At 44.5% G+C, this 24,655-nt stretch overlaps 1 protein-coding gene across 6 annotated transcripts in view; it reads left to right on the forward strand.

The window, feature by feature from the left end:
- Nucleotides 1-24,655, forward strand: part of prickle2b (prickle homolog 2b) — a 280,715-nt gene that overhangs the window by 142,168 nt on the left and 113,892 nt on the right. The window contains exon 1 of one of the 6 annotated variants that reach the window (XM_068052310.1): nt 14,355-14,401. The exons of the other annotated variants lie outside the window; for them this stretch is intronic. The gene's annotated coding sequence lies outside the window, so the exon portion shown is untranslated. Of the gene's footprint in view, nt 1-14,354; nt 14,402-24,655 lie in introns of those variants that run through there. 6 annotated transcript variants of the gene reach the window in all.

A 24,655-nucleotide genomic window follows, 5' to 3' on the forward strand; every position in this document is an offset into this window, starting at 1 on the left:
CCAGGCTGTGTGGGCAAGGCAAGAGGTCTTTTTCCCCAGGGATGGTAAGAAGAGACCCGCCGCCTGATCAAGGCAGCCTGGCTGGAGGTGGCAGAGGAGGCCAGTAGCCGTGGGGCCATCCGGCGTGAATGGGTCCAATGCCGGAAGAGGATGAATGATCTGCTTCACACTGCAAAAGTAAGTGGCATATTGTATCGTGGCCGCACTGAACCTGGGTGTCCCCACACAGAGTGGCACATGTGTGCCACTGCCATGCCAAAGACAGGGAGATTGGGTAGAGAGGAATGACGTGACATGAATGTCACTTGTCTGCTGCTCAGAGCATGGCACCTACATGAGTGGCTCACTCAGTAGTGCACATCGAGCCTTCCCCACCTTTGGGCCCAGCACCTCTCTTGTGACATGTGTTGGGCTGTTGCCTTGCTATGCTTAGTCTCTGCCTCCTGGCTCCTCCAGGCAAAGAGGGCCCACAATACTCGTGAGGAAAGTCGGACTGGTGGAGTGCCAGATATGCAGACGCTGATACAGGCTGAGGAGGAGGCCCTCGAACTGGCTGCGACATGTGTGGACCTTGCACTCTGTGACGTTGAGCTCGAGGTCCTGGGTGAACATGCAGCCATTTGATACACAAAAGGGTCACTGTGAAAATCATACTGTTTGAGACAATTCTGTCATAATCGTCAAATGCTCACCTTAAAGACTGACAATATGTTCTTCTCATTGTATCTTGCAGGTCAATGCTCTGAGTTGGCCCTGGCAGCCCAGAACACCACCATACCTCTGAGGAAGAGACATCCTCAGAGGAAGCAGCATCCCATGACACTGCTGCAACCTTCCACCAGTGCAAATGCAGTCACCTCGGTAGGAATCTGGTCTGCCTTACAGTCTGGGTCACAAGCTGGTGAGGGTATTGCACATACGCCTGAACAGCTGACTGAGGCTGAGAAAGCTGACGCCCTTGACAGTCGGAGGGCTGTGAGTGGCCAGGCCAATGCTGAGCCCAATGCTACTGATGACCCTCTGTTGTGGACAGCACAGAGCATGCTAGAGCTGCAGCAGCAGTCATGGCAACATCTGGTGGAGATGACACAGGCCATGCGCAGCCTTGCGCGAATGATGGGGGAGTCCATCCAGGCCATGACAGCTGCCATGTCCTAGGCAGTTGAGCACATGGCTTCATCTATGAAGACGATGGTAGACCCCCTGGTGAGCCAGATTCCATTAATACGCGCTGATCTTCAATCCCTCACCGAGGCCATCAGATCCACAAATCAGTGGCAAGGTGAGAGAGGGATCAGGGACATGGAGACTGTCTCTGCCCCTGCTCATTCCCGGGAGAGCAGAGAAATTCAAAGGAGCCTTGTGATGGAGGAAGCGAGCCTGCGCGGCATATCTGGGTTCTCCCCTCAAAGTGATTCCAATGTGGCCCCTCCACCGGTAAGTTAAGCTCCAGCAGCCACGACATCTGAGGAGAGTTCTGCGCTGATGCAGGATTCCCCCAGCCTGCTGGGGCCCTCCAGGTCTCGTGCGCGCGGAGGACGACTGCCAAAGGACACTCTGATCAGCAGCCTTCCTCCCGTTAGGCTGCTAGCGCAGAAGTAGCACCTGCAAGTGTTTCAGAAAAACACCATTACACAAATGGGTACGCACGGTTGACACAACACTGTAAGAAGTTAAATCACTGAATGTTCTTCACTAACGTGTGTTGCTTTTATTGTGTGAATGAAGTGTGCGAGCATGTACCGATCGTGTCTCCTCCCATTACATTGTTGGCCTTTCAGCACTGCCAGTGTATGGATTAACATCATTGCCATGCCAGTATTATTCATGTGCATCTCCACAGATGCAGCAACATGGACATTGGCTCGGTTTGCTGCTGCCAGTAAGGGTGGAGACAAAGATGTTGCAAATGCAGACTGCTGCACAACAGGTGAACGAGGGTGCTGTGTAGCTTGCAGAGTACGTGGTGGTCTTTATGGCATGTAGAACCATTGATCAATAAGGCATTGCTGTGCATCCCTTGTTCGCTGCTCGCCCTACATGCGGTGCCTGGATGCTCTCTGTCCTCCCATGCACCTTTCCTCCTGCAAGCCCTCAGCATCCTCATTGTCTGAAGATGAGTCCTGCTCACGTCTCTCCTCATCCTGCAAGGCTTTCCCCCATTGAGTGCGAAGTTGTGCAGAGCACAGCAAACAGTAACGATACAAGCTACCCTTTCCGGCTTGTACTGCAGGGCACCAACCGATCTATCCAGGCAGTGAAAGCGCTTTTCCAGCATGCCGATCACCTGCTCAGTGGTAGCTCTTGTAGCTAGTCTCTCCTCTGCATCATTGGTGGGGTTTTCTCATTGGTGTCAGGATCCATGTCTGCAAGGGGTAGCCCTTGTCTCCAAGAAGCCACCCCTCGATGTGAGCCAGTTCAGTGAACAGCAAAGGCCCCTTGGGACTGGCACAAGATGATGGCATCATGGCAGCTGCCTGGAAAGCAGCCACAGATTTGTATAAAGCGTTTACGGTGGTTACATACTAACTGCACATTGAGGCAGGGGAAGCCCTTTCGGTTGAGATATGCAGCTAGTGGGCTGGCGGGGGCCTTGATAGCCACATGGGTGCAGTCTATGAGCCCTTGCACCTGTGGTAATCCCGCGATGGAGCCAAATCTGATGGCCCTCTAGGCCTGGCTCTCAGGGTCTGTCCTGAAGCAGACATAGTCACCGGTTCTTCGGTACAGGGCATCGGTGATCTCCCTGATGCAGCAGTGCACTGCTGACTGTGTGACCCCACATAGGTCGCCGGTGGGTTCCTGAGGCGTAGAAGCTGAGAGCCACTGTCACTTTGAGGGCCACGGGCATAGGACGGCTGCAGATTCTCGTTGAGCAGGGCACAGAGATGTATCAGCACCTCTCTGGACATTCGCAGTCGCCTCTGATACTGGCGCTCACACATCTGCAGCTATGTCATGCGGGACCTGTAGATGCGCAGCGAGCTATAGTGCCGAGTTGGCCTTGGGGCTGCTGCTGCTCATGACCAGGGGCTTCTATGTGGGCTGCACCTGCCTCTTGGTTTTGCCTGCGGTGCATATGGCTCCTCATGACAAATGGATCAATGTTTATAGGGTGTACCATCCCCATCTCCATATTGCAATTAAACTTGCTCCCTTCACTTCTTTGAAGGTACCTAACAGGGCAGAGATTGATGTTGCCTCGTGCATCAGGTGCTTTCATGCATCAGCTATGTGGCCTGGTATGGCATTACCTGTCTTAACTTCCACTAGCATGACCACATTCAGATTGTAGCAGCTGCATCAATTGGCCCAGCAGCCAGATTATCTTTACATGCCTACAGTTTATGCCCGTTCCCGGAGTGCCATTGTTCCTTCACTCACACAAACATTCAATGGCATAGAGTGCCCCTCTTTACAGATGGAAGATACACAGTTGATCCCTTCATGCCTACAGAGTTGTGCTCCCAGTAATACCATCCCCTTGCCCACCTCCCTTCAAGCCTGCAGAGTTGTGCCCCCAGTAATGCCATCCCCCCTCCCATCTCTGTATACACGCATGCAGAGTTGAGACCCGTATCGCAAGACTTACCTGCACAGGCTCCGATGACTCGACTACTGCCGGCTTTTCTTAGTCATGAACGGGATGGCACGTGAGAGATGCGGAACTGTGGACTGAGAGGCAGTGGGATGCATAATGAGGCAGGGTAAGTAGCGCTTTGAATATTTAAATAGGGGTGCTGCTGCCGAACAGCAGTGGGGGGGGGGGGGCTGCTCTGAGGTCCCGCCAGCACTGGTAAAATGGGGCGGGGCCATCCAGGCACAGAAAGCATGGCGGGCCTCTTCCGGAAGTATTTTCCAGGCCCCTCCACCACGACCCCCAATGTCGTGGGGACTGGAAAAATTCAGCCCTTAGAATTTTGTGTGCAGTCCTGATCACCATATTATGAAAAGTATATAGAAGCATTAGAGAGGGCGCAGAGAAGACTTACAAGGATAATACTAGAAATGCTTGGGTAAACAAATCAGAAAAGGATGAGCAGGCTGGGTCTCTCTTCTCTTGGGGGAAAAAAGGTTGATGGGTGACCTAATAGTGGTCTTTAAAATTATGAAATGTTTTGAAAGAATGGATACAGAAAGAATGTTTCAACTTGTGGGGAAGAGCATAATTAGAGGTCATCGATATAAGATAGTCACCAAGAAATCCTTTAGGAAATTAAGACGAAACTTGTTTACCTAAAGAGTGGTGAGAATGTGGAACTCGCTACCGCAGGAAATGGTTGAAGCAAATAGTATCGTTGCATTTAGGGGAAGCTCGACAAGCATATGAAGGAAAAGGGATTAGAGGGTTATGTTGATAGATTTAGATGAGGAGGAACGGGAGGAGGCTGGAGTCAAGCATAAGCGTTGACATGGACTGGGTGGCCTGTTTTGTGGCATATATCCTATGTAATCCACCACAGAAAATTAAGTCTGGACATGAGAAGTCTTATGTACTCTTTTAACAACAGGCTAAGTATTAATTACTGCCAATTATCCCCTGTGGTGCTGAATATTAACTATTACAAGTGTGGAATCTCATTCCTTCAGGTTTTAATTGTTGTTGGAGGATTTTTTTACTTTTCCTTTCAGTCTGTTTCTCATAATCCAATTTTTCCCTCTTTATTTCTCTTTCTGCTGTCTCCTTCTGCTCTCTCTACCTGATTTGGCTTTGAATTCATCCACTCTAATTTACTAATTCTCCTCAGTCCTTGTGCTGTTAATTTCACAGTCCTTCACCCAGATCCCAGATGCCCTGTTGCCCTCCCTGTGATGTTACCAGCTCACATTTTTAGCAACTTTCCATGCAAAAGATTTTAAACATGCAAGGGCAACTCTAGCATTAACTCTAACAGACTTCATTATTTGTCCTGCTACAGTGAATTATGATCCATTGCTAAAATGCTAAAAACCAGACACCAAGGTAATTGATGCATTGTAATTTGCTCGTGTATCCTCAGAATTAAGACAGCATTTTTAAGACCATTAATATTTTTGATGATCCCAAATGTCTTGCTGTATCACTTTTTATGTAGATGAAGATTTATCTCCAGACAGGTTAATTTATGTTCTGTGGGCCATCTGTATTTAATTGACAAGTGAGTATTCTCATCTAAACATTAGAAAGAGAGAGCTTGCATTTATATAGCACTTTTCAAGACCTCAAAAATTGTACAATTTTTTTTGCTCAAATATATTCTGCAATTATTAATCTCCTTCTGTAGCTATAGGGAGAGCAAGGCAAGGAGCATTGTGAACAAATTTAAAGAGCAGCAGAATAGCTTAGCATTACCCAGAGTGATTTTAACTTTTATTATATGGTCCAATACATTACACTAAATGCAGAGGGAGGTAAGAAGCAATTATTTGCTGCTTAATCAGTATTTAGGAAGAATGCCAACAATGACAATTTATTAGATTTAGTGTTTAGTAAAGAGCTGGAGATGATATCTAATTTCTATGTACCTACTAACAAGTGACTACACTTCAAAAGCAATGCATTGGATCTCCTAAGACACCATAAAATACCATGGAAATCTTATGTTTTTTTCCTTCCATGTTAGGTGGCAGAGAACTGTCAAGAAGTATTGATCTTTTGAGTGGTTTGACAGGGCAGGTTGTATATCAAGATAAGGAAATGGCTGTTGAGCTAAATTGAGCTTTTTCCCAGTGGGATGCATGCCCAGAAATCAGCCTGATTGAGGGTCTTTACCTGTCAGCCATTGTTCATAGAACTTTGTAAGGAGGAGTTTTAAGGAGGTTTCTAAAGCAAGGGAGAAAGAAGGGAAGGCAGGATGGTTTTGGAAGACTGTGTAGAAGGATGGACCTCTGATGGCTGTGCAGAGTATGAGGAGATCTCAAGTCAGAGGACTGGAGAGCGTAGGCAGAAACATTGAAATCAATATCCTGGGAAACAGACATCCAGCAGATCTTGGCAAGGGTGGAGATGATAGGTGCATGGCGCTATGTGCCCAAGAGGACTTGGATCAAAGTGGAGGGGTAAAATTAATAAAAGTCTAATAACAGTAATGATGAAAGGTCATCGACCTGCAATGTTAATCCTGCTTTTCTGTCTGCAGATGCTGTCTGATCTGCTGAGTATTTCCAGCACTTTTTGTTTTTGTTATGTATTTAGAAAGCGTTGGCTTTATCTCGCTATCTTGATTGAGTTCTTTGAGCAAATACCCAGAGTGGTGAATGAAAGTAGTCCAGAGGATGCTGCTCATTTTATTTCCCAAAAGCATTAATAAAGTTCTTTGTACACAGCAATTAGAAAAAAAATCAGATTTCATGAGATTGCCAGACAGTTAACATAATGGATAGCAATTGGTTAAAATCATATTAATGAGGCTGTCGCTGACATTACTGAATCTGCCTGGGGACTAGTTCTGAGAGGAGTTCAAGGCCCTATACTAGGTCCATTATTGTTCATCATTTTCATTATTGATCTAGAGGAAAATTTAATCAGTATCATTCTCAAACTTGCTGATGTGTGTGGGACTTAGTAACAGATAAAACATATTGCTATATTGTGGACTGAATTTGGTAAGTTGGATGAATGGATCAGTCTGGTGGATATAATTTAATGAGATCAAATGCAGTTGGCTGTGCATGAGGCTAGGCAACTGCAGATATGTTTATAACATGCATTTATTTCCATTACTAGAAGCTCATCGGGAAAGAAACGTAAGGGTTAGTAGTTGATTATTTGTTAAAATTGCACAGAGTATGACCTATAGGGAAGGCAAATAGTGTGTTGGGTTGTTTTGCTAGAACCATTGACTACAAAAGAGAATTTCTATACTAGGCTGCATAAAACATTGATATTAGAGTTTGTGTCCAGTTTTGGTTCTAGCACTTGGTGATAAATGCCAAGGCTCTGGAGAGTGCAGAGAAGAACAATCAGGATGATACCAAATCTTAGGATGCTTGTTTATGAAGGTAGGCTCTAAGAGTTAGGGTTATTTACTTTAGGAAGTGTAAGTTAAGACTGGATATGATTCAAGTTATTAAATTGATAAAAGGATTATATAGAGCTCAATTAAATAGGGTATTTGAAATGGATCAGGACTGTAAGTCTGTCAGTCATGCTTATCCAATCCATTGACAAAGAATTAAAAATACCTTCTGAATTCAAACTTTGGCAACATGTTGAGTATTTTAAAAAATTCAATCTTGGCATATGGATTTCCTTTAAAAAAAAACTTGACAAGTTCCTGAGGGAAGAGGACATTGCCAAGTAGGTGGTTAGTTAATTTAGATTGGGATGGGTCTTGTGCAATTACAGTCCCCTTGAGGCTGCTTGTTTGCATCAGCGAGTCAGAGGAATTTCCCAGCAATTTTCTGACAAGCCAACGTTTGTTTTTCCCCAATTTTTCATTGCCTTTTCCAAGAGACAACCGGGGTAATTTTTAATTAAGTTGCCAAATGGGAAACCCACAGGATCAGGTGGAACACTGATTTTACACCAAGGCCAATATTAAAATCAGGCATGGTGTAAAACCAGCATTGTCCCCTCCTGTAATTTTTCTTACTGGTGGGTTAGTTTAAAATTGCCCCCACATTTCTAGGGGGTGGGGAGATAGTGTGCAACATCTGCTAGGTGGAGATTTTTTCACACCCTTTTCGGATGTTTGGATATCATTCTATGTGCATATTGGGGAATTGTCGTAGATTTGCTAATGTTCCAGTTGATGGCTGTTAAGTGTAGCTAATAGATTGAAATCTTCCACTTTTCATTAGATATCAATATAAAGATGTGCTAAATCTGGGATTAATTTGGCTGCCCTATTCGCGAAGCTTTATTATAATATAGGTGGGGTATTATAGTTCAAATGTATCTTAGGGCTTTGTAGAAGAGATGAAGAAAACACTCCATCCTAATAAATCATTTAAAAGATCTCAATATGATTGCATGCAAAATGGATACTGTTCTGACTAAAAAACTATTTTTGCTTTTTCTAAAATCTTATGTATAGCCCAGAATACTTCCATTTATTTTCAAAATTATTTCAAATTAATATGACTGCTCTTAGGAGAAAAATCTGTTATAACATAAACAATATTAAGTAATGCTTACACATTTTTGTGTTGAAATGTATAGTGAAACTACTGGATAAAAGCTTTGATTTAAACTGAAGACTGGAAATAGCCATAAATGCATCCTTAATAATGTCTATTTGTAGTTATTAAGATAGCACAAATGTATGATATGGAAGACAAGTTTTAAATTACTGTAGTGTAAATGACAATGTTGTATAAGTCACATCATTATCTCTCCTAAATAAAAGTAAACTTCTTATATAGTGGTGTGACTTATGAGGTCTTACTACAATAGGAACAAGAGTAAAGAGAAATTATATACTTCCTTAAGGCAAATTAATTTATACCGTATTGGTGTCCATCTGATTTTGAAAAATGTTAACATTTTAAACAAACTTTTAAGTGATAGCTGTGTCATAACACATCCTTTTTCTCTCTATAAAAAAACCTTTGTACAGTCTGTGTTATTTGTGTCTACCCTCTTTCTCCATACGTCATTGTACTTGTAAAAAAAATTTTAAATTTTATTTTAATGAGTAAGTGCTGAAGTTCTGTCGAAGAGCTGTCTATTTTTAAACCAAAGTGGGAGCAGTGGCTACTTGGAACTATCATTTACCTTAACTTTAAGATACCAGGTGTTTTTATTTCCATTCTCCCTAGTGTTGATACTGAAATTTAAATGGTACTATATGCTAAGTTGAATTTTTGAATCATTCTCCTTGTCATTGGCAATACATAGTAATTGGTAGAAAGACTGCTAAATTGCTAAGTGTGGAGCATTTTAGAAGAATCAGTGTAGTTTCGGGGCCCAGATCCCTCTAATCCCTTCCTATTCATATATTTGTCAAGATGTCTCTTAAACGTCGCTATCGTATCTGCTTCCACCACCTCCCCTGGCAGCAAGTTCCAGGCACTCACCACCCTCTGTGTAAAAAAACTTGCCTCGCACATCCCTTCTAAACTTTGCCCCTCGCACCTTAAACCTATGTCCCCTAGTAACTGACTCTTCCACCCTGGGAAAAAGCTTCTGACTATCCACTCTGTCCATGGCGCTCATAACTTTGTAAACCTCTATCATGTCGCCCCTCCACCTCCGTCGTTCCAGTGAAAACAATCTAAGGCTCCTTGATGCCACACTCGGTAAAATACTGCCTTGATGTCAAGGACAGTCACTCTTACCTCACCTCTTGAGTTAAGCTTTCTGGTCCATATTTGGCTGTAATGAGGTCAGGAGCTGAGTGGCCCTGGCAGAACCCAAACTGAGCGTCGGTGAACAGGTTATTGCTATGTAAATACCGCTTGATAACGCAGTTGACGACACCTTCCATCACTTTGCTGATGACCGAGAGTAGACTGATGGGGTGGTTATTGGCCGTGTTGGATTTGTCCTGCTTTTTGTGTGCAGGACATACCTGAGCAATTTTCCACATTGTTGGGTGGATGCCAGTGTTGTAACTGTACTGGAACAGCTTGGCTCAGGGCACTGTCAGCCCTGGCACACAAGTCTTCAGTAGTATTGCTGGAATGTTGTCAGGGTGCAGCCTTTGCAGTATCCAGTGTCTTCAGCCATTTCTAGATAGCACGTGGAGTGAATCAAATTGGCTGAAGACTGGCAACTGTGCTGCTGGGGACCTCAGGAGAAAGCCGAGATGGATCATCCACTCAGCACTTCTGGCTGAAGATGGTTGCAAGTGCTTCAGCTTTGTCTTTTGCGCTGATGTTCTGGGCTCCCCCATAATTGAGGATGGGGATATTTGTAGAGCCTCCTCCTCCTGTTGTTTAATTGTCCACCAGCACTCACAATTGGATGTGGCAGGACTGCAGAGCTTAGATCTGATCCGTTGGTTGTGGAATCACTTGGCTCTATTGCATGCTGCTTCTGCTGTTTGGCACAGAAGTAGTCCTGGGTTGTAGCTTCACCAGATTGACACCTCATTTTGAGGTATGCCTGATCTACTCTTGGCATGCCCTCCTGCACCCTTCATTGAACCAGGGTTGAACCCCCGGCTTGATGGTAATGGTAGATTGGGGGATATGCCGGGCCATGAGGTTACAGATTGTGGTTGAATACACTTCTGCTGCTGCCGATGGTCTACAGCGCCTAATGGATACCCTAGAGTTCCTTTTGAGTTCCTAGATCTGTTCGAAATCTATCCCATTTAGCATGGTGGTAGTGCCACACAACACGATGGAGGGTATCCTCAGTGTGAAGACGGAACAGTCTCCACAAGGACTGTGCAGTGGTGACTTCTACAAATACTATCATGAACAGATGCATCTGCGACAGGTAGACTGGTGAGGACGAGGTTAAGTTTTTCCCTCAAATTGGCTCCTTCACCACCTGCTGCAGACCCAGTGTAGCAGCTATGTCCTTTAAGACTCGGCCAGTAGTGGTGCTACCAAGCCACTCTTGGTGATGGACATTGAAGTCCCCCACCCAAAGTACATTCTGTTCCCTCGCTGCCCTCAAGTGCTTATTCCAATTGATGTTCAACATGGAGGAGCACTGATTCATCAGCTGAGGGAGGGTGGTAGGTGGTAATCAGCAGGATGTTTCCATGCCCATGTTTGATCTGATGCCATGAGACTTCATGGGGTCCAGAATCAATGTTGAGGACTCCCAGGGCAACTCCCTCCTGACTGTATACCACTGTCCGTCACCTCTGGTGGTCTGTCCTGCTAGTGGGACTGGACATACCCGGGAATGGGGTTGATGCACGTCAAAAGAAGCAAATGATCGAATTCATAGTATTCTGGTCAGATAACTCCTTGGATGCAGCTTCTCAGACCGGTTGCCAAAAAACAAGAGAGGTCCAAGCATTGGAGGCAGTGCTGGGAAGAGCTATTTGGCTGATTGTCAGGGGCTTGATTTATAAGGAAAGACTGGGAAATCTTGGGCTTTTCAGTCTAGAAAGGAGAGACAGAATTTTTTCATATTAGTTCATAGAATCATAGAAAGTTGAAGGCACAGAAAGAGGCCACTTGACCCATTGTATCTGTGCCAGCTGAAAAATGATCCACCCGTTCTAATCCCACCTTGCAGCATTTGGTCTGTAGCCCTGCAAATTACGGCACTTGAGGTGCACATCCAGACTCCTTTTGAATGAGTTCAGGGTCTCTGCCTCAACTACCCTTTCAGGCAGTGAGTTCCAGACCCCCACAACCCTCTGGGTGATAATTTTGTTCCTCAACTCCCCTCTAATTTTTCTACCAATCACTTTAAATCTATGCCCCCTAGTCACTGATCTCTCTACTAAGGTAAATAGGCCCTTCACCTCCACTCTATCCAGGCCCCTCAAAATTTTATACATTTCAGTCAGATCTCCCCTCAGCCTTCTCTGTTCTCAGGAGAACAACCCCAACTGATCCAATCTTTGCTCATAGCTGCATTTTCCCAGTCCTGGCAACATCCTCGTAAATCTCCTCTGTACCCTCTCTAGTGCAATTACATCTTTTCTGTAATGAGGTGATCAGAACTGCACACAGTACTCAAGTTGTGGCCTAACAATGAGTTATACAGTTACAGCATAACCTCCCTGCTCATATGCTATACCTCAGCTAACAAAGGAAAAAATTCCATATGCCTTCTTAACCACCTTATTGACTTGTCCTGCTACTTTCAGGGATCTGTGGACATTCACTCAAAGGTCCCTCATTTCCTCTATACTTCTCAGTATTTTCCCATTAATCGTGTATTTCTTTGCCGTGCTTGACCTCCCCAAATGCATCACCTCACACTTCTCCGGGTTGAATTCCATTTGCCACTTTTCTGCCCATCTGACCAGACCATCAATATCGTCCTGCATTCAACATCTGTCCTCCTGGCGATCTACCACACGGCCAATCTTTGTGTCGTCTGCAAACTTCTTGATCATGCCCCCTACATTTACATCCAAATTGTTAATATATACCACAAAATGCAGGGGACTCAGTACTGAGCCCTGAGGAATGCCACTGGAAACAGCCCTCCAGTCGCAGAAAAACACGTCAACAATTACCCTTTGTTTCCTGCCTCTGAGCCAATTTTGTATCCACCTTGCTGCATTTCCCTGGATCCCGTGGGATTTTATTTTTTTAACCAGTCTTGGGACCTTGTCAAAAGCCTTGCTAAAATTCATGTAGACCAGATCAACTGCACTACCCTCATCTATCTTCCTTGTTACTTCACAAAATTCGATCAGGTTGGTAAAACAAGATCTTCCCTTAACAAATCCACGCTGACTATCCTTGACTAACCTGTGCCTTTCTAAGTGACAGTTTATCCTGTGTCTCAGAATAGATTCCAATAATTTGCCCACTACTGAGGTCAGACTGACTGGCCTGTAATTATTCGGTCTATCCTTCGCTCCCTTTTTAAACAGAGGTACAAAGTTAGCAGTTCACCAATCCTCTGGCACCACACCTGTATCCAGTGAGGACTGGAAAATGATGGTCAGACCTTATTCTGTTTGCGGACATTGGGACCATTTTCAGTTTGTGAACTCGATTTCTGGAGTAGTGGGCCTTCTGGTTGCTCTTTGTCAGAGCAAACCAGTTATGATTGGGCTTGCTGACCAATTAAGGCGGGTGGGAGTTCCGAAGAAGGGTCACTGACCCGAAACGTTAACTCTGCTTCTCTTTCCACAGATGCTGCCAGACCTGCTGAGTGAATCCAGCATTTCTTGTTTTTGTTGGGCAAATTGATGTAGCCATTTCGTTAGAGGAAAGATTTATAATTAAAGGGGCCACAGCATGCTTCAGAGAAGCTCACCAGAACTTAGATTTTTTAGGCTGCAGCACCCATAGAAATGGTGAGATGACCTGGGAAGGCTGGCCCCCTACGTCTTCCAATCTTACCTGGAAGTCCAGCTGAGGGGCTACAGCAAGGTAAGCTCTCCTTAGGGCAGGAGGCAGAAGGCACCTTCAACAAACCAGGCCTAGATGGAAGTGGCTGAGAAGGTGAGCAGTAGCCATGTGGCCCCTCTAACCTGGAGACAGTGGACTGGGAGGATCCAGGAACACAAGAGGGCATAACAGGTGAGTGGTTTGACACTGTTAGGTTCTAAGCCCGCACTTTGAAATGCACAGCATTCTCCTGCACGGCACAACTCAGGTCAAGACACCTTGGCGTTCCACTCATTCTGGTCCCTGAAGGCATTTCACATGCCCATCGGAGCAGCCAACACTTGCAGTGATCCTCAGCCTACTTCCCTCTCACCCATGCCACACACAAATGCTGTCCTTCACTCTTCTGAACACAAACCATTCTTAACAATCCCACCTCTCTGCTTTGTCTCCTTGCAGAAGAGACCACACAGTTGGCAAGAGTCAGAGACATATGGTTTTGGGGGTGGGGGGGCCTTCAGTGACAGGCACCTTGTTGTCCACCGGCAATGCATACCCATTGGGAAGACAGTCATGCAACACAAGGTTGAAGATGTCAGCAGCTACCTACCATGACCAAGTTCCCTTTCAAGCCACACAACATCCTGACTTGGAATTATATCACCATTCCTTCACTGTCGCTGGTTGAAAATCTTGGAACTCGATTCCTAACAGCAGTGTTGGTGTATCTGCATCCCAAGGACTGCAGCGGTTCAAGAAGGCAGCTCACCATCACCTTCTCAAGGGCAGCTATACATGGGCAATAAGTGCTGGCTGAGCCAGGGACGCCCACATCCCACGAGCGAATAAAAAAAACTGGCCCTCTGCATGCAGACCCTCTTTTGGGGTCTCATCTCCTTCCATCTGCATCTCGGTGGCCATCCCCTGTCCCGTGCGGAGAAGGTGGCTAATGCTGCTGTTGGTGTGCATTTGGAGCATGTTGCAGTGGATAGCCCCCTGCCCGAGACCCTCAGCTGCATAAGCAGCTCCCATGCCACTCTGAAGGCTGGCAGCAGGAAAGTGTAGCTGAGGGTGGGTGAAGTGGTGGTTAGGTGAAGTGCCTTCCAGGCAGTTGGCACTCAGCTGTCTAGCAGTGATAGCACTCTATGACAGAAGGAGTACTTTGCAAAGCAGCCTGGCCATGTCTGCAACTCTTCAGTGCAACTGATCGAACCCTTCACAGCTTGTCACTTTCACTGAGGCTGTTCTTCCTGGTTTGCTCTCGCCTCCTCCGAACTGCCAGATTGGAGATACAGTGTGAGACTGCTCCTCTGTTGGTAAAGAGCGATTCCACAGGGAAGATCCCTCATAATTGCATCCTTAATGTTTTCAGTTGCCTTCCCGCCTAAACCACGGGGGTTCCTGACTTCTCCACCAACCCGCCCTGGAAAAAGCAGCTGGAGACAGAAACACACTAGAAAACCCCCTCCAAGGACCTGGGAAAATTCCCCTTGAGGTATTTGAAACCGATCATTTAGCTTGTTACAGGTATAAAAAAAGTTAACAACTATGTTTAAATTCTACTGCAGAAGTAGAATTAGAGGGAACTGATTCAGACTAGTAAAAGGTAATTTTAGGACTAATATTAAGAAATTCTTCACAAAAAAAGATTGATCACTGCATAGAATAAGTTTCCTGATAAAGCAGTGGAATCATTTCAGAAACTGTTGGATGTTACAATGAGGAGGGGAGAAGGATTAGGATTTCTTTGAATGGATGAACTATGATTGGCCGAATGGCCTTCCTTATCTGTTATAATCTTGTGAGTCAATACTCGGACAAATTTATTTTTGAAGAATTACAAGTTTAAATTTCCAAATTCATATTTAAGTGGCGATGTTCTTTTTTCACTTTATTGACTACTGTATTATTTGGCATGAAGGTACTTTGATAATCATGGTGTATTGACCACAAGGGAAAGTGCTTTCAAGTAAATGTAGGCAAACAAAAGGTAAAAAAAAACATGGAGCGTACAAGAGGTTTGTGGCAATGCCGAGAAGGAAGAATGTGAGCTAATTAGAGTAACAGAAACCTGGTCAAATCAGGACCTGACCTGACAGGAAGACCAAAGTATCAGCCTAGAATTTTTGGAAGGGTGACACATCAAAGAAGCTGGAGAGAGGGCAAGAATCATGGAATCATAAAATGGTTACAGCACAGAAGGTCATTCAGGCCATCTTATCCATGCTGGGTCTCTTCTAGAGCAACTCACCTAGTCCCACTCCCTTGCCTTTTCTCCATAGCCCTGGCCTTAGATTACAGGATCATATAGATGGGATGGTAAGATGGGCAGAGCATTGGCAAATGGAAATTAATCCTGAGAAGTTTGAGGTGATGCATTTTGGGAGGACTGACAAGGCAAGGGAATATACAATGGGTGTTAGGACCCTAGGAAGTACAGAGGGTCAAAGGGACCTTCGTGTACTTGTCCATAGATCACTGAAGGCAGCAGCACAGGTAGATAAGGTGGTTAGGAAAGCATACGGGATACTTGCCTTTATTAGCCGAGGCATAGAATATAAGAGCAGGGAGGTTATGATGGAGCTGTATAAAACGCTAGTTAGGCCACAGCTGGAGTACTGTGTACAATTCTGGTCGTCACACTATAGGAAGGATGAGATTGCACTGGAGAGGGTGCAGTGGAGATTCACCAGGATGTTGCTTGGGCTGGAGCATTTCAGTTATGAAGAGAGACTGGATAGGCTAGGGTAGAGGCCTGCTCAGGTCGGGAAAAAGGAACCCGACCCACAGTGGACACGAGCCCGACCTGGCCCGAGTCCCTCCAATTTAGCCCCGGGCCCGACTCGACCTGAAACCAACCCGACCATCCCTTTACTTACCTTACGACTGGGAAGCTGCAACGCATGCGTGATGATGTCATAGTGCCGTCACTCGCTCACTGCGCAGACTCAGTTTCGTCTGGGACTCCCAGCTCAGGTAAGTTTTTTAATTTCAATACTTAGCAGCAGAGCACTTACTGTGTGTGTCCAGCCCGGCCCAATCCGAACCGAGCCCAAAATCAGGACATTGAAGATGGGCCTGACCCGACCCAACCCGAACCCGACACATGTCGGGTCCTTTCAGGTCGGGTAGCAGGCCTCTAGGCTAGGGTTGTTTTCCTTAGAGCAGAGAAGGCTGAGGGGGGACCTAATTGAGGTCTACAAAATTATGAGGGGGCATAGATAGGGTAATTGGAAGAAACTTTTTCCCTTAGCAGAGGTGTCAATAACCAGGGGGCATAGATTTAAGGTAAGGGGCAGGAGGTTTAGAGGGGATTTGAGGAAAAAAAATTTCACCCAGAGGGTGGTTGGAATCTGGAACACACTGACTGAAGAGGTGGTAGAGGCAGGAACCCTCACAAGATTTAAGAAGTATTTAGATGAGCACTTGAAACACCATAGTATACAAGGCTACGGGCCATGTGCTGGAAAATGGAATTAGAGTAGATATGTGCTTGATGGCTGGCAAGGACACGATATGCCGAAGGGCCTGTTTCTGTTCTGTATAGCTCTGTGACTCTTTGGGTAATTATCAAGTTCTCTTTTGAAGGCCTCAATTGAATCTGCCTCCACCACACTCTCAGACTGTGTATTCCAGATCCTACCCATTCGCTGCATAAAAAAGTTTGTTTAATGTCACTGTTGCTTCTTTTGTCAATCACCTTAAATTGTCATCCTCTGGTTCTGTATCTTTCCGTCAATGGAAACAGTGTCTCTATCTACTCTGTCCAGACCCCTCATGATTTTGATTTTGTACTAACTTATCATTTCTAGGAGCTTTCCCACCACCAATGACTGGCCTGGAGTTGCGGGGCTTGACCTTACACCTTTGTTCAAAAATGGTGTAACATTTGAAATTTTCCAGTCCTCTGTCACCAGACCTGTATCTAAGGAGGATTGGAAGATTATGGCCAGTGCCTCTGCAATTTCCACCCTTACTTCCCTAAGTATCCTTGGATGCATCTCATCCAGTCCTGGTGACTTACCAACTTTAAGTACAGCTAGCCTATTTAATACCTCCTCTTTATCAATTTTTATCCCATCTAGTGTCTCAACTATCTCCTCTTTCATCATGACTTAGGCAGCAGCATCTTCCTTGGTAAAGACAGAAGCAAAGTACTTAGTACCTCAGCTATGCCCTCTGCCTCTATGCTTAAATCCCCTTTTGGGTGCCTAATTGGCCCCACTCCTCCTTTTACCACTTTTTTACTATTTATGTGCCGATAGAAGACTTTTAGATTCTCTGTTATGTTAGCCGTTAGTCTCTTCTCATATACTTTCTTTGCTTCCCTTATTTGTTTTTTCACTTCTCCTTTGAACCTTCTATATTCAGCCTGGTTTTCAATTGTATTATCCACCTGACATCTGTTAAATGCACCCTTTTTCTGCTTCATCCTACTCCCCATCTCTTTCGTCATCCAGGGAGCTCTGGATCGGTGTGTCCTACCTTATCCCATCATAAGAATATACCTTGACTGTACCCAAGCTATGTCCTCTTTAAAAGCAGACCATTGTTCAGTTACAGTTTTGCATTCCACTCTTTGATTCCAGAACATAAGTGCTATGGCTAATGCAGCAGACAGATAAATAGATTGAAGTTGGTGAGAGTATTCATTGCATGTTAGATACCTATTGGATAGTTGAAGATGGAAGCTAGGAAAACAACAAACATATTAAAATGGAAGTGTTAATAAGGATAGCCTACATGCCATGTTCTGGCCACCTAACATCTAAGATATCCAAACATAGTTGCACCCATTTGATCTGTGATGGTTGCTTGGTAATATGCAAAATCTGCTTCAAGGACAAAGTGATGTGAAGGTAATTATTTCAACCATTTCTTGCCTTTTTTCAGTGTTTTTTTGCAGACAGTTGGGAGGAGGGGGGAGCTTTAACCTAAAAAAGTGGGTGGATTTGGTTTGGGTGGGGAGATTAAAGTTTTGAAAATCAGTTTCCTCATCTAAATCCACCTCCAACTCACCCACATCCGGCTTTAACTGAGACTGGAAGGTGGGCGGGCAACCAACCCACTCCAAGGAGGCAGGTTTGCATTTTACTTACGATAATGTGGCTGTGAGCCCCTAATACTGGGTTTGTTGCGATTTTCAGACCCCTACCCATCCTAGCTTCAAGTGGGTCAGGTAATTTTAAATTCAGCCCTTAGTTTCTCCTGACCTTTCTTGCCAATTCTTTCAACTCTGTCTCTGCCTCTAGCACCATCACCAGTAGGAGTATTGTGAACTGAGCTGTTTGGAAGAAGTTAGACCAGTGGAGGGATACGAGGCAGGTGAAGCTACCTGTGTTGTGCTCTGTGTCCACTTGGCAGATGTACATCTGCAGCCAGAGGTAAACATACCTCACTTTGATAGTTATTAGTGCAGGTGGAAAACACCAGACCTGATGACAGCACCAAGATATGTGAATGCCTTATAAGAACAACAACAATGGTATCTATATAGTGCCCTTAACGTAATAATGTAAGGCGCTTCACAGGAGCGTTATAAAGCAAAATTTGATATCGGGTCACCTAAAGCGAGGAGGAAAGAGAGGTTTAGGGAGGGAATTCCAGAGCTGAGGGCCTAGAAGGCTGAAGACACGACCACCAATGGTGGCGCATTTCAAATCAGGATGCTCAAGACACCAGAATTAGATGAGTGAAGATATCTCAAAGGCTTGTGGGGCTGGAGAAGATTACAGAGATAGGGAAGTGGTGAGGCCATACAAACAAAATTCTCTTTCTTCAGTACTTCTGTTACAGTATTGCATAATTTCAGTAGGATTCCATAAAAGACATGCTAAGACGATCATCAATAGTATACCCAAATTGTTACACCCATCAAGATGCCACCAACTATATCTGCAGGTTTTGGAAACTTGCTTGGCAATGACCATGATGAGCTGTCTTTACAGGATCCAGATTGTCAGTGAGTTAGTTACACAGCTGTGCCAGCTTTACTGCAATACTATGGAGATAGGGCCCTCGAGTTTCATCGAAACGACGACATAATGAAGCAAAATCTCCACTTCAGCAGGCACTAAACAAAGGTTTGCATCTTGGCTGTTCCATCACTTTGTTAAAGACTCACCTTAGATTTCCTGTTCCTTCAATTTTACGTGTCAGATCTGAGTTTTCCCTCCCCATCAGCCTTGACAAAGGCTGTTAATGGGTTAAGGTACTTATTGAGATTTTCCAAAGGCTTACAAAAATTTTGTCGCCCTTTTTAAATTTCCCTATTCCTTTAAATTTCACTTGATGTAATTATCCACACTCATTACTAGCAATACCCTTAGTTCATCCACATCCAGAGCTGGATCAATGCATAATTAAAAGTCATTGAAAATTCTTTCATCCTCCTGGGCTGACCATGGAAAATTGATCATTTCGAAACATGATTCGAACCATTCAGGTGTAAACTACCTAGATCAGAAAATCGAAGCTTATGAGTCTTGAAGATTGAGGCTGAAATTGGTGTTATTTTAATTGTCTTTAGATGTTTGCTAAATTTGGAAGAGATTCATGATCACTGGAAATGGCTAGCATAAAGATATTGTTTAAAAAAGGGTTAAGAAACATTCTTGGAAACCATAGACCCATAAGTTTAACATCAATTATAGGGGGAAAAAATCCTTTAAATGATTTTGAGATGTGGTTGATGAACACTTTGTATAAACAGTAGTCACCTATTTACATAATTATTTCAGAGATACTTCCGATGTCATAGATAAGAGAAATGCACTAGATATTTTTGGGAAATCATTGGAAAAGATTCCACTACAGAGTTAATGACTAACATAAGGAATGGTAAATGGAGAAATAGGCAATTGGCTTAAGAATGTGAAATATGATATCCATTAAAAAAAAGGTTGGGCTGTTAGACTTTTCCTAAGATGTTCCATTAATTTACATGACTTTATTCTTCCACTGGGAACACAGAAGCTAAAATTCAACATCAAGTAAAATCACAATTTTTAATGGACTATTTCTGTATTGCTACCAGTATTGGGTTTCCTTATTTTGTTAGGTATCATCAAATAAAATGAGGAATTATATTTAAAAGTTCAAATTAGAATCGAGCCCCAATTGTAAATCCATAATTCGCATTTACAATTCTTAAATTGCAATTTCTTTTTCTGTTTCATTGTAACTTGGCAACTTAAGGCAGCTGTGTGCTATTCAGAATGCAACCCCTGATCTTCAAAAAATGTTTATGTCTATCGGACATTTTGTTGTATCCCAAAACTGTACAGCTGGACGTAACACAGTTTGACTATAACACAGTGTGTTTAAGCTCATCTATGCTTTTAATTAGGATTAAGTTCCCTTAATACACTCTGTAGCCATAACACTGTCTACACCAGGAATGAGCCTTTATATAATTGCCAATCATTGCAACAAGGGAACAAAATAATTTCCAGTGACTTTTAACTGTTAAAATGCAAAACCGTTGATGAGAAACATTTAACTTACCAGCTACTAAAATGTATCATTTTTAAAAGCCTAATCCTTTACCAAGTAATGTGAGCCATGTTGCCAGATTGAATATAACTTTGGCTTAGAATGGCCCTACAAATATAAAGCCTTTAGTCAAACATGTTGACTGATGTAAATTACTTACCACCCTATTTAAATTTGTTGCCTGATTTATTGATTTATTTTCAGTCACAAATACAATACTGCCTAGATACAGAATTTAACAAGTGTCAGCATGACACAGAAGTAGCTCTCTTGCCTTTAATTCAGAAGCTCCACTTCACAACTTGAGTAGATAATCTAGGCAAACACTTCAGTACAGTGGTAAGAGATGCTGTTTTTTGGATGAGATATTAAAATGATGCACCTGTGCAGGTGACCATTAAAAGTCACATGGTAATGTTTGAAAAGCAATGGGTTGTGTTCCTGGCCAACATTCATCCCTTAACCAACATAAAACAGATTTTGTGATTGATCATTCATTTACTATTGGGGGACCTGGCTATATTCAAATTGGCTGCCTATTTGACAATAAAATACCAATGACTACATTGCAATAGTAATTGGCTATAAAGTGCTTTGGAATATCCTGCGGAAGAAAATGCAACTTCCTTCCTTCCTTCCTCCCTCCCTTTATATCTTTTTTTTCTTTCTTTGCATGTATATTAAGCATAGAACAGTTGTAGTTTTAATGAAATTTAGGTGAAACCCCATAGTGGAAGACACTAAGGTTCAAAAGCAAAAACAGGAGGAAATTCAATTATGAAGTATTGATTAAATGGCATAAAGCTTGTATTTTAAAAGCCTAATGACTTTGGAGAAAGGAGCAATTAAAGGAAGTTTAAAAAGGCAGTTTTGACGTCCTATCCAGTAGAGTTGGAGTAGGAAACTGAGCAGTCAGTCTTTACTTCAACACATTAAGGGTGTAGAAACGAGGAATAATTGGTAAGGCATTATGGGGTTGATCTTCCTCATTGCCGCTTTTTCATCAGAACACGTGTTCCAAAGACCTGTCAGGCCAGGTCTGCGCTATTAGCATTGATATGCACTTCCACCAATGTAATAACCGGGCCAGGAGCTTTATATCTGAGGTCAGGAAAAGCAAACAGATGCATGTTAATAACATGGAATGTTGTTTTGAGGCCTACCTTGTCTTTTCCAATATCGCCACTGTGTTTGTGGAACAGAAAATAACACCCACAGTTACAACTTGAGCATCCGAGATTGCTAGACTTTGGCCAGCATAGGTGAATTTATTTAAAGGGCCAAAAGGAAGCTTTCTACTAATTTGAGGAAATTTGTAGCCCATTTTAATTTTATTCCAGCAATTGTTCCAGGCATTAATCCAGGAAAATTAAGCAACAGAACTAGTTGACAGGAAGCTGCTTGTTTCCCAAAACTTCCATGTATGTATGGCAGGACCAAAAGGGTGTAGCTCCAAAATTCCTACATCAGTGAAGAGCAAAAGTCAGCGATCATGCTTTTGCATGGTTAGGAACGTCTAATAGGGCCTGCTGCAGAAGGGTTCTGACATAAATTCTGTTCACTTGTAGATCATGCTGAAGAAGTGCCTGCTCTCAGTGGCAATGACATGCAAGTAATGATGTTAGGACAGGATGATGTTCCGAATGAAAATTCCATGATATGCACATTCCCATCCATCTTTGAGAATGTGCACCATTATTTTTTTTTAATGCATTCATGGGATGTGGGCGACGCTGGCCACGCCAGCATTTATTGCCCATCCCTAATTGCCCTTGAGAAGGTGGTGGTGAGCTGCCTTCTTGAACCGCTGCAGTTCATTTGGGGTAGGTATACCCACAGTGCTGTTAGGAAGGGAGTTCCAGGATTTTGACCCAGTGACAGTGAAGGAACGGTGATATAGTTCCAAGTCAGGATGGTGTGTGACTTGGAGGGGAACCTGCAGGTGGTGGTGTTCCCATGTATTTGCTGCCCTTGTCCTTCTAGTTGGTAGAGGTTGCAGGTTTGGAAGGTGCTGTCGAAGGAGCCTTGGTGCATTGCTACAGTGCATCTTGTAGATGGTACACACCGCTGCCACTGTGCGTCGGTGGTGGAAGGAGTGAAAGTTTGTAGATGGGGTGCCAATCAAGGGGGCTGCTTTGTCCTGGATGGTGTCGAGCTTCTTGAGTGTTGTTGGAGCTGCACCCATCCAGGCAAGTGGAGAGTATTCCATCACACGCCTGACTTTGCCTTGTAGATGGTGGACAGGCTTTGGGGAGTCAGGAGGTGAGTTACTCACCTCAGGATTCCTAGCCTCTGACCTGCTCTTGTAGCCACGGTATTTATATGGCTACTCCAGTTCAGTTTCTGGTCAATGGTAGCCCCGAGGATGTTGATAGTGGGGGATTCAGCGATGGTAATGCCGTTGAATGTCATGGGGAGATGGTTAGATTCTGTCTTATTGGAGATGGTCATTGCCTGGCACTTGTGTGGTGCGAATGTTACTTGCCACTTATCAACCCAAGCCTGGATATTGTCCAGGTCAGGTCTTGCATTTCTACATGGACTGCTTCAGTATCTGAGGAGTCACGAATGGTGCTGAACATTGTGCAATCATCAGCAAACATCCCCACTTCTGACCTTATGATTGAAGGAAGGTCATTGATGAAGCAGCTGAAGATGGTTGGCCCTAGGACACTACCCTGAGGAACTCCTGCAGTGATGTCCTGGAGCTCAGATGATTGACCTCCAACAACCACAACCATCTTCCTTTGCACTGGGTATGACTCCAGCCAGCGGAGGGGTTTGCCCCTGATTCCCATTGACTCCAGTTTTGCTCGGGCTCCTTGATGCCATACTCGGTCAAATGCTGCCTTGATGTCAAGGGCAGTCACTCTCACCTCACCTCTTGAGTTCAGCTCTTTTGTCCATGTTTGAACCAAGGCTGTAATGAGGTAAGGAGCTGAGTGGCCCTGGCGGAACCCAAACTGAGCGTCACTGAGCAGGTTATTGCTAAGCAAGTGCCGCTTGATGGCACTGTTGATGACACCTTCCATCACTCTACTGATGATTGAGAGTAGGCTAATGGGGCGGTAATTGGCCGGGTTGGACTTGTCCTGCTTTTTGTGTCCAGGACATACCTGGACAATTTTCCACATTGCAGGGTAGATGCCAGTGTTGTAGCTGTACTGGAACATCTTGGCTAGGTGCGCGGCAAGTTCTGGAGCACAGGTCTTCAGTACTATTGCTGGAATATTGTCAGGGCCCATAGCTTTTGCAGTATCCAGTGCCTTCAGTCGTTTCTTGATATCACACGGAGTGAATCGAATTGGCTGAAGTCTGGCATCTGTGATGCTGGGGACTTCAGGAGGAGGCCGAGATGGATCATCAACTCGACACCTCTGGCTGAAGATTGTTGCAAATGCTTCAGCCTTATCTTTCGCACTGATGTGCTGGGCTCCCCCATCATTGAGGATGGGGATATTTGTGGAGCCAGTTAGTTGTTTAATTGTCCACCACCATTCACGGCTGGATGTGGCAGGACTGCAGGGCTTTGATCTGATCCGTTGGTTATGGGATTGCTTAGCTCTGTGTATCACATGCTGCCTACGCAGTTTGGCACGCAGCTGTTGTAGCTTCACCAGGTTGACACCTCATTTTGAGGTATGCCTGGTGCTGCTCCTGGCATGCCCTCCTGCACTCTTCATTGAACCAGGGTTGGTCTCCTGGCTTGATGGTAATGGTAGAGTGGGGGATATGCCGGGCCATGAGGTTACAGATTGTGGTTGAGTACAATTCTGATGCTGCTGATGACCCACAGCGCCTCACGGATGCCCAGTTTTGCATTGCTAGATCTGTTTGAAATCTATTCCATTTAGCACGGTGATAGTGCCACACACCACAACGGACGGTCTGCTCAATGTGAAGGCGGGACTTTGTCTCCACAAGGACTGTGCGGTGGTCACTCATACCAATACAGTCATGGACAGAAGCATCTGCAGCAGGCAGATTGGTGAAAACGAGGTCAAGTATGTTTTTCACTCGTGTTGGTTCCCCCACCACCTGCCGCAGACCCAGTCTAACAGCTATGTCCTTTAGGACTCGGCCAGCTCGGTCAGTAGTGGTGCTACCGAGCCACTCTTGGTGATGGACATTGACGTCCCCCACCCAGAGTACATTTTGTGCCCTTGCCACCCTCAGTGCTTCCTCCAAGTGGTGTTCAATATGGTGGAGAACTGAGTCATCAGCTGAGGGAGGGCGGTAGGTGGTATTCAGTAGG

This window comes from Heterodontus francisci, chromosome 19, assembly GCF_036365525.1.
Source record: "Heterodontus francisci isolate sHetFra1 chromosome 19, sHetFra1.hap1, whole genome shotgun sequence".
NCBI classification, from domain to species: domain Eukaryota; kingdom Metazoa; phylum Chordata; class Chondrichthyes; order Heterodontiformes; family Heterodontidae; genus Heterodontus; species Heterodontus francisci.